This window comes from Epargyreus clarus, unplaced genomic scaffold (genome assembly GCF_041222505.1).
Source record: "Epargyreus clarus isolate Ecla_fem2 unplaced genomic scaffold, WU_Ecla_fem_2.2 ptg000016l, whole genome shotgun sequence".
NCBI classification, from domain to species: Eukaryota; Metazoa; Arthropoda; class Insecta; order Lepidoptera; family Hesperiidae; genus Epargyreus; species Epargyreus clarus.
Window position 1 is genome coordinate 7,991,172 of NW_027332224.1, and position 10,556 is coordinate 8,001,727.

Consider the following 10,556-nt stretch of genomic DNA (forward strand, 5'->3'; position numbering starts at 1 on the left):
ATATTTCCTCCCTTCCTGTTTCCATACGTACTGCTAAATCCTTATACTCATTTAAAAATCTGGTTAAGTCTCATTACTTACAACTATAACTCTGGTTTTAATAATTACTTCTTCTTAATTTTGTTTATTTTCATTTTTTTAATATTATTATTATTATTTTCCTTTGCTATTTTATTTTTCAATAATCTCTCCCATTCTATTTTAGTCTCCTTCTTTTACTGGTGCTTAGTGTATGCTATATTTTATTTATTCCAACATATTTATGCTATCTTAGTCCTATAATTATATTTATTATTATTATTTGAACCCTACCTATTTTTCTATTCATCCCTACTATAACTCCATACCTAAAGGTTGTCTGGAAGAGATCGCTGGTTAGCGATAAGACCGCCTTTTGTATTGTCTTTTAAATTAGTTGTTTATTTTTTATATGTATCTTCTTTTATTGGGTACAATAAAGAGTATTGATTTGATTTGATATTTGCGGAAATAATATGTTTTTTTTTTGGAAATCCGTACCTTTATTATAGAAGGTGCTTTCGAAAGCTGTCATCATGCCCATATTTGCTATTTTACAAGGCACCAAACTTTTGTATTTCTTGTAGACTTATATTGTAATTTTATTCGAATTTCTTAATAAAATAATTATTAAAATAAGATTAAAGTTCGAACGAACAATGATTTTTATAAGTTTTCTTTTGATATTATTTTGTATTTGTAAATTTAGTTGAAAAAACAATTTTATATGACTTGCCTAGGAACTTGGTATCAATGGAAGGATATTGTACTCTATTAGATGTAACATAAGTTTGCATTTCTAAACTTGTAAAGAGCTAGTCAAATAGCCAGTTAAGTAAGGTTTTGTATGGCGACAGTGTGTTCGCATTGCAATGTTTCATCGAAATCAATCCAGCCGCCAACCGTACTTAGATATAATTTAAAACCAAAAATGTTTAAATTTTGCCTTCAACTATATAAAAAAGAAACATTTTTTTAGTCATAAAACCAGTTATCCGGCTCGAAGGACCAATTTTGATAAGTACATACAATATTTCATGACACATCACTAGTTAACCGAATGCTCAATCTCTTGCAACACGAACACACTCGCATTTTTCCATCTATATACTATGTAATGACGTCACGCCTCAGCGAGGCATCTGTATAATATATTTAATTGATTACGATTAATTGTTATTAATAATTGACGAAATAATAAATTTTATACGCCCTAGTGTTTTGTACTGTACAGTACGTTTGTATGGCGGCGCGTTCTTTGTTGTTACGAGTTACAACTACATTTATAGATATTTCTCTTTGATTTTAAACTATTTTCTGAATCACGCTATTGAAGTTTTTTAAACATCTTGTATATATACAAGCTCCGAACTAAGACTGTTGGACGGCCACTGTCCGGCATGATCATCCCACAGGGATATCTATAGGCCAAACGTTCAATTTCATATAGATTTCCTTAAAAATGACCTATTGTGTTATTCACTCCATAATTCTCAAGAACTCTTCGTGGTTCGTCTCCTGTGGCACCACCGTCACACTTATTTCTGTTTAATAACAGCACTGTTAAGTGCTGCTGTGTTCTGGTTTGTAGGGTGTGGTAAGGGAGACAGACTTTTCCGAGGCGTTCCAGCTTAGACCTCAGGGGTAGCGGCGCGTCTGTGGCCGACCTCAGGTAGGAATTTCTAATGTTATCTGGGGTTGATTACAGATATCCATGAGTGGTAGTTGCCACTTACGATCAGGTGGACTGCATGCTCGTTTGATTTGATATAGAAGTAGTAAACAAGTGCTACGGCTACTGGCCATGGATTTATGTAATAGAATAGTTTCTTACCTGAGGTCGGCCACAGATGCGCCGTTACCCTGTCCTGAAACGCCTTTAATATGTATGTCTTACCACACCCTTCAAAACCAGAACACAGCAGCGCTTAACACTGCTCTTACAACAGAAACAGGTGTGACGGTGATGCCGCCGGAGTTAAACCACAGAGGGTTCTACCACCTAATGTATATGTGTATCTTGTCTGTCTTAATGATTAGACAGTCATACAAGATCCAATTTGATATTTTTTTATTAAAAAATCCGTTCGAAGGACCATTTTTTTGTAATTTATTTTTAAGTAAAAAAGTCGTGAGTCGTAACGAAATCGGTCGCATCGCCATCGTTAGCTGTAAACGCACGATCACTGTAAATATTTTGTACTGTAATGCGCTAGACATAAGGCTCAGTATTGATCACACGGTTTCGTAATTTTTCATGTTACAAGAGGGTAGGTATGGAATGGATCAATTTGTTAAAAACTAGGAATTGTTATAAAAGCACTGATAGCCTTGTTTTTCAAAGTTATGTGCGTATTAGAAATTAATTATCATTTGCTTTATCGGCGAAGGAATGAGAAAATCTGCATATCCGCGAGATAATTCAAAATATTTGACCTAGAACATGCACATGGAGAGTTCCGTACTAAAATTTTATTTTTTTTTTATTTTTAGTATGTTTATCATAGCAGCCATTGAAGTAAATACATTGTGAAAATTTAAACCATCTTTGTTATGACAACAGTGTCCTCTACAAAAAATCAATTTCTTTCTATTACGGTTCAAAGGATAGAGCCGTGTGACTGACGGGCAGATATCGGAGGCTTAGCAATAGGGTTCCGTTTTTATAATTTGGTACGAAACCTTAAAAGTATTGATCATACTTCAAAAACTTAACGATATTCATAAATTTAGTCAGTCGAGTTAATTATATGATAGGATTTTTTAGTATTTATTTCAATTGATTAATTTATAGACATTAAAAAAATTACAACATATATAATCGTAATGATATAGGCTATATTCGAATTATCCGAAATATATTTCTGCATTTTAGGGTTTTTCTCTTTATATTTTTTTCGCGTTTTAGTAGATTATTATTTATTTAGATTATTATTTAATATCACTAGAAATTTATAAATAATAATGAACTTTTATAACTAAAAATGAAATACCATTTATTGATATAAAACATAAATACAGCCGTCAATTTGTCTATCCATACCTACCCTGCGCTAGTCTGTAGGGAATGTTGTAATATGTAGAATATACTGACCACTTATTCTCAACCAGTGATTTTCGAACCGCATTCACACGTGACATATAATATATTTTGATTCAATTCTCAGTTACGTGTTTACTGTATGAAATGAATTAGAGTTAGTTTCAAAAAACTTCCGATAAAAATTGAATTGTAATAAGTCATAAGTTTGAGAACCACTGCAACTGATACATGAAAAATCTTTCATTCATTCTTTCATTTGTATTTGTTATTATTGCAGCCATAGAAGTATTGACATAACTGTTCTAATGTATGTAAAATTCCATTTTCTGACATGAATTATTTGTATTTAGTTTCGTAATAGATCTGTGTTTGCTATTCAAGGTTGTATTTAAATTCATTAATAGTATCTAATCTATAACTTAAAATTGCATACCTTACCCGGTGAACTATGTTTGAACTTCATAAATTGTACAACATCCTGTGTAATACCATATTTATGCAATAAAGAATTATGATTATGATTATGAAAGTAAATGCATTGTAAATTTGAACTGTTTACCTATTACGGTTCATAGATAAAACAAAAAATGGCGACAAATAGCGGTTTCTCGTATGACCCCTATATATTTTCAAATCCTTTTATATCTTTATAATAGTCGTTTAACAATATATATACTCATTAAATGTCATGTCGGATCGAATCGTGAGATTGACGGACAGACAGCGGATTCTTAGTAATAGGGTTCCGTTTTTACCCCTTGGATGCGGAACCCTACACATATATTCTACATATTACAACCTGAGGCACTTCGAAACACTCCCGTGTAAATATGTCCCAGTTTAATATTTTTCTATTAATTATTATTATTATATTATATTGTAATTAGTAGGTAAGATGCGAACATACGCTGGAATTGCGCAAGAATTGATTTATGATTTTATTTGAACGTACTAAATGCACTTAGGGCTGTTAATATGACACTTAAGATATTATTATCTGTCACACTTATTTCTGTTATAACAGCAGTGTTCGGGTTCGTAGTGAGTGGTAATGAAATGAAAGAAAATCACAGCGATTGATACTAATATACAACAGAAACAAGTGTGACGGTACCTTTGCAGTCTTTGTATAGCGTTGTCTCCTTCGCACAATACTTTTGTGCTCAGTATGTTACTTATTCGGTATTCAAGACAGAACTGTTGTATATGCATCTCTTTCACACATTATAGAGAATGAGCGAGAGGGAGATAGAAGGGCCGTAAATTAAAATTGATTAAAATAAGTTATTCTTCTTGTCACGTGAAATGTATGACAGAGACAGTGCTATACACGGCCGAATTGAACCGAATATCTCTTTCTACTGCCCGATGTGTCGTATTAACAACTCGTGTACTTATTGTGATTGAAATTTAAAACGAATATTACAAATATCGACTGATATGAGTTCACATTTCCATACTTTGATATAAGTTTGTATTTTTTAGGAATTTTGGTCGCTCTATCGTTATGTGTATAAACTTAATATTATATGGTTTATTGTTAAGATTTATTGAATACATTTTTACTTCTACAAGAACTGCTTCTATGTATCAGATGATGTCGCTTCGTTTTATGATTATTGTAACTACAGACATTGAGCGTATCAGACATGGCCCGTGACAGACGGACAGTCAGAATAATCTTTTTTACAATCTTTTGAGACACGGCCGTATCTGCGACTATATTGCGGTCGTTAGTTGATTATTTATTTTAAAGGTGGTAGAACCTTTTGTGGTTCGACTCCGACGGCACCACCACCACACCATCTCTGCCTCATAACAGCAGTGTTAAGCGCTGCTGTGTTTTGATTTGAAGGGTGTGGTAAGGGACATATTTTTCCGAGGCGTGCCAGCTTAGTCCTCGAGGTAGCGGTGCATCTGTGGTCGTGTGTGAATATATAATCCTATCTGGGGTTGATTACAGATGTTCGTGGGCGGCAGTAGCCACTTACCATCAAGTGCACGCTCGTCTGCTACTCCTATATTAAAAAAAAAAGTTAATACACATTGTAGAGAATTGTACTATTTTGTCTGTCACGGTACCTGTCTGATACGCTCTATGCCTGTAGATGTAAATTACCCCTTATATGAAACAATAATTTTGTAGCCATTATCTATTGTGATTTGTTCTTCAGATATCTATAATATTTTATAATAATAAAAGTGCGATATATTTGTATTCGAAATTGGTAGATTATGGGCGAATTTTGACCTGTTATTTTATTTAATGTTGAACATAACATACAAATCGATGTATGCATGCCATTCCACGCGAATTTGTTTAACATATAATGTGTCTAGCATTTGTCTAATTGCTATATTTTCAAGCAGTCGGGTTTATTATCTTATATATAAAATTCTCGTGTCACAATGTTAGTTACCGTACTCCTCCGAAACGGCTTTTCCGATTTTCACCAAATTTTATATGCATATTCAGTAGGTCTGAGATTCGGCTACTATCTAAATTTCATACCCCTAAGTGATAAGGGTTGTTCACCCTTAACATTTTTTTTATTTATATGGCAACACATAGTTAGCCGGGTCAGCTAGTAAAATCTATATCTTTCTGATTAGAAATAACTAAAGGACCGTCAACTTAAAGCGATGAAATACAAATAATCGCACTTTTATTAGACCGTTACTATCTCCCACTAAACCTATACTTCCAGAACAGTCTTTCAACAATAAATCGATATTTAATCGATCCTATTTAATCGATGTATGTATAATTTAAGTGATTGATAAACGAAATTTTTGTAGTGATTTTCTATTTGAATACCGCTGTTTATAATGTGATTTCTTTATTATTTCAATAGTTTAAAGTGTTGACTTTTCTGAGACGTTCTAACTTAGTGCGCAATGTAGCAATGTATTAGTGGCCAATTTCACGTAGGAATCTTATCTTACGTGGGGTTGATTACGATGCAAACGGGGTTGATTTCGAAACCGCTTAATCGATAAAATGTTTTGAATGTGTTCGATCAAATTAAAAGAGGATATTTTTGGACCCGATAGATAGCGCTTTGTTTCCTTGATCTGTCTTGGTGGATCCACTGGCTAGTATATAAAATGGTTCTTACAGTTTCTTAAGAATATAAATGATCTCAGGCTGTCCCACTGTTGGGCAGTGGTCTAAATGGAACAGTGGAAGCTAAACACGGTATAAGACAGAAATAAGTGTGACAGTGGTGCCATCGCGGTCTTTATAGAGCGTTGTCCCTTTTGCACCTTTATTTTATTTTTAAATGTAGATATTAAAATTAAATAATATCTATGGCCAGTTTGGTACACAATTACAAATGGCGGTGTTCAAATCCTATGTATTATTATTAGTTAATAAGAGAAACTATTAGACTGATTTTGTATGTTTTAGTATTCATTTTAATTGATATAACGTTTGTATGGCGGCTGATGACAATGATACCAATTTCTAGTATTAAAATTAACAAAGAAAACATTTGTAATATTGAAAAACATTTAAAAGTGTATCTGTACTTATGTACGCACCTAAGAAGTTACACTTCTTTGGCTTATTTATATGTAATAAAACATAAAGAGCGTGTATCAATATGTACATAAGAAGTGTACACATTGCATACATACGTGTACTATTTTCATATATATTTTGGGAACTATTACAAAACAAAAATATATTTCAAAGTGATTGTGCAAAATTACAAAATGATACGATTCGACACGTATTTGCACTATTTTTTAACTAACTTCATAGTGTCGATGTTTTTGTCTGTTGTAAAGTATCACTCGTAATTTTTCCCATACGCCCTAAAAGAAGTAAACTTCAAAATTAGCATTTTAATTAAGTTTTATACAAAATATACAAAAATTTCAAAACAAACAAGACATTCACTATTAATAATGGACTTATTAATAGTAAATCGATTATTTTTTTAATTTCGCAGACAATGTGAAATTTCGATCTTTTTCAACATTAACATTAGATAGATTGATTATTAATAAGGGCTGCAGATCGATGATTATTTCCCTGTACATACTGGTCGGTACATTGTCACCGGGCGCACCGCTAGAGGAAGCTGCTCACGCACGTTAAGTTCCCACCAACAAGAGACTGGATATTTATTCGAAATTTTCTCTCTACTGTAATTATTATTTTGTACGTAATTATTTAGACGTTCCGAAGTGGATTTTGTAATTAGACTTGTATAAAGAGCGAGCGCTACGCCACACTGTACAACTAGTTCAATAAACTTGTATTATTTATTGACTATTCTTGACTTTTCTTTGTTTTTTCCTGAAGAAATCCCCATAATACATGTGTGAAGTTATACTCTTTTTGGCATCGATATACTACTAATAAAGACGCTTTTTGGTGATTTATACATGAACCTTACGACAAAATGATAAGTTCAATATTTAAAGCAAATTACGGAAGTCTTTTGATTGAAGTGAAAGTGTATACCTATGTACAAACATAAGAAGTTACACTTCTTCCGTGTAATTAATAATAGTAATTATGTAATCACGCAATAAATTATTTGTTTATGCATTCAAATAAATTTTAAATGAGCAGTTTATCAAGATGATAGTAGATACAACAGATAAATTATGAAATAATTCGAGTGTTACTTCTTGAATCGAACTTTAACTCAGATAAGACAAGAAATGATAGATTCTGTATATCGATACTTATTGATTGAGCTAATTTATCAAATAAGTTCTAGGCTGGTTCGGCGGAATATTAATGAATAATTAAATAGCCTGCCGAAGAAGCCAGTAGAAAATAAATATCATATTAATAAGTTCTTCACAAAATTGTATAACTCGATGTCCCCCCCCCCCCCCCTAAAAATAGTCAACTCACGTATTCTTTCAATTACTTTCACATCTCGTATGTCTCTAGTTGACACAAGTGTTCAACTGTAGTTTCATAGTATTTAGTTTCACACATCATAATATGCAGTCTGTGATCTGTCTGAACTTGTCAATGTCAATTAGCTATTTACGCATGGAGATTCATCTCATCTCGTCAAAGATCGATTATTAAATCGACCGATAACATAATGATGATTCACATAAATGGCGAAGACTAGAAAATCTATTTTTTTAATTGGTACGCCTGAATGTGTCTGCAAAAAAGTATACCCATCTTCTAACACCCAAATCGATAAAGGATACAATGGAAAAGACGAAAGAACGCCAATGGGATATTTTTCTATTTTTGTCATTTAATGCTGTTTTTAAATTGTAGAACAAAATTTTTTTTGATGTGTGAATCGATTCATCTGTTAATCATTCTTAGATCATTCCTATCGTAATTGACAGATATTGTCGGAATATCTTATTTCTTTTCTTTTATTGGGTACTTGACAGTTATAACCATAAAATATGAAATATATCCAATATGATAGCTAATAAGTAAACATAAATTATGCAGTATTTAGTTAAATTTTTAATACGTTCTAAGTATTTTAATTTTTTAAAAGAATTTTTCGATTTTTTATCTGTGGATTTTAAATCCCAAAACGGCGACAGTGCTGCCTTAAATGTCAGGTGACGTCACTACATGCATAATAAACAAGACAAATAAAAATGATATCGTTTGCTGTTAGAGTTGGTTGAATTTATGTTGTGAACCGAAATGAATCCACAGTATATTAAAGCTGATAGCGTGAATCTGCTTAAAGAAGATATACAATGCAATAAATAAAAATGAATACAAAAACTTCCGTGAAATAACCTATGGAAATCACAAATAAACAACGTAAGTAAAATATTCTTTATATTTACATTTAATCATTTCGGACAGTTAAAACATTTCTTAACCGATTTCCGATAGAAGAAAGGTTGTCTTTAAGTGATTATCAAGCATTTTAAACTATACTTATATTCTTATGTGAACTGCTCTAAGGTTATTTATTGGTTATATTTATATTTTCAGATCTTCGCGACACTCGTATAGTAACGACGCTATAGGGTATGTGCAGTTTAAGAGGCAGGCAAGTTTGTATTTCATGAAAAGTAAAAGTTGTCCTGAATACAAGGTACATCAAAAGTCATGCTCAGTGTCCATGAGTGTATATGTAAAACAGAGTATTATTAAATGTGATGACTGTCCTGCCTCCCAAGGATGCAGCAAACATGATTTAATGTGGAGTAATAGAAAGTGAGGAGTCATAAAAAGTTTCAAAGGTGGTCAGCACTCTGAAGTACATAAAGTAAAGGAAATGGGAAATAGTAGTTCTTTACTTGAGTAACAAGATGAAGGAAGGAAAAAGACCATACAGTTGCTGTTATTGCACTACAGATTTCTCAAAATGACAATGATAAAAATTATATATCTAGTTGTTACAGAAAATAATTTAAAAAATGAAGAAAGTACACACTCAAGCAGCACAAAAATTCAGATTAGCAAGAGCTTCAATATACAAGAAAATAACAGCTTCAAAATGCTTTGAGGTTATCTGTAGTAAATATTGTAAATGTAACATATAATGATAAATATATACAAAAGTTCTACGGTGTGTACTCAATAATAGACCCATATAAACCTAACAAACAAAGCAGTCGGTTAATAAAATATTAAAATTAGCAAATCATGTATTTTTAATTATAGTCCTGTAAGTTAATCCGTGCACAAGTAATAATAACTCAGTCATCGAAATAGTTTGTTTCTTATTAATTACAGAATGAGGCCTTAAAATAGAGAATTCTCGTAGACTTCTTTTAATTCATTTAGGTATTCTATTCTTAACTAATACTATTCTAACTCTATTCTTATTGTAGACATCTTTATAATATATGAAATATATGAATACTTTAACATGCTGTTTTGTTCTGATTACATCCGGGTTTGATGATTTAGAGTATGGGAATCACTCCTTATTCTTTTTTCTCATTAATACTTCTATTATATGTTTGAATCCTCTGTCTGCAAGTTCTTTTAATGTTTATGAGATTTCGGTTTAGGAACGTGTATAAGCAAATTTGTTAGGATATTTAGCGATCGTACTTGTACACATCGTCACTGCACACGTCTTATAAGTTGTCATTTATTTCAATTTTAGTTATAAAAGCTAAATAACTCCCTATTTTCTTCCGAGCGTTGTTTGTTTACAGTATAATGACGTTTCGCCACAAAATGACACTTGACCGCCTGATTTAACGCGACGTTCCGTTCACCGTAAAGAAACTTTGTTTTTTATTAATAAATAGCCCTTTTTTCGAAAAAGTGATCAATGAAAGGCATATATAATACGTATACTAATTCATTACAACACTTTCCCAAAAAGTGTCAAGTAGCCAATTGAGGAACGGCGAAATAAATTGAGTACAAATTTTGTAAATAAATAAAAAAAAAATCATTTTATTTAACTCATCTCATAATTGTGAAGCAAAAGTGAAGTAATTATAAATTATGTGGTTGTTAGTGAAACAGAAAAACAATGAATTTCGATTTTCTAAGGATGAAATATTGAAC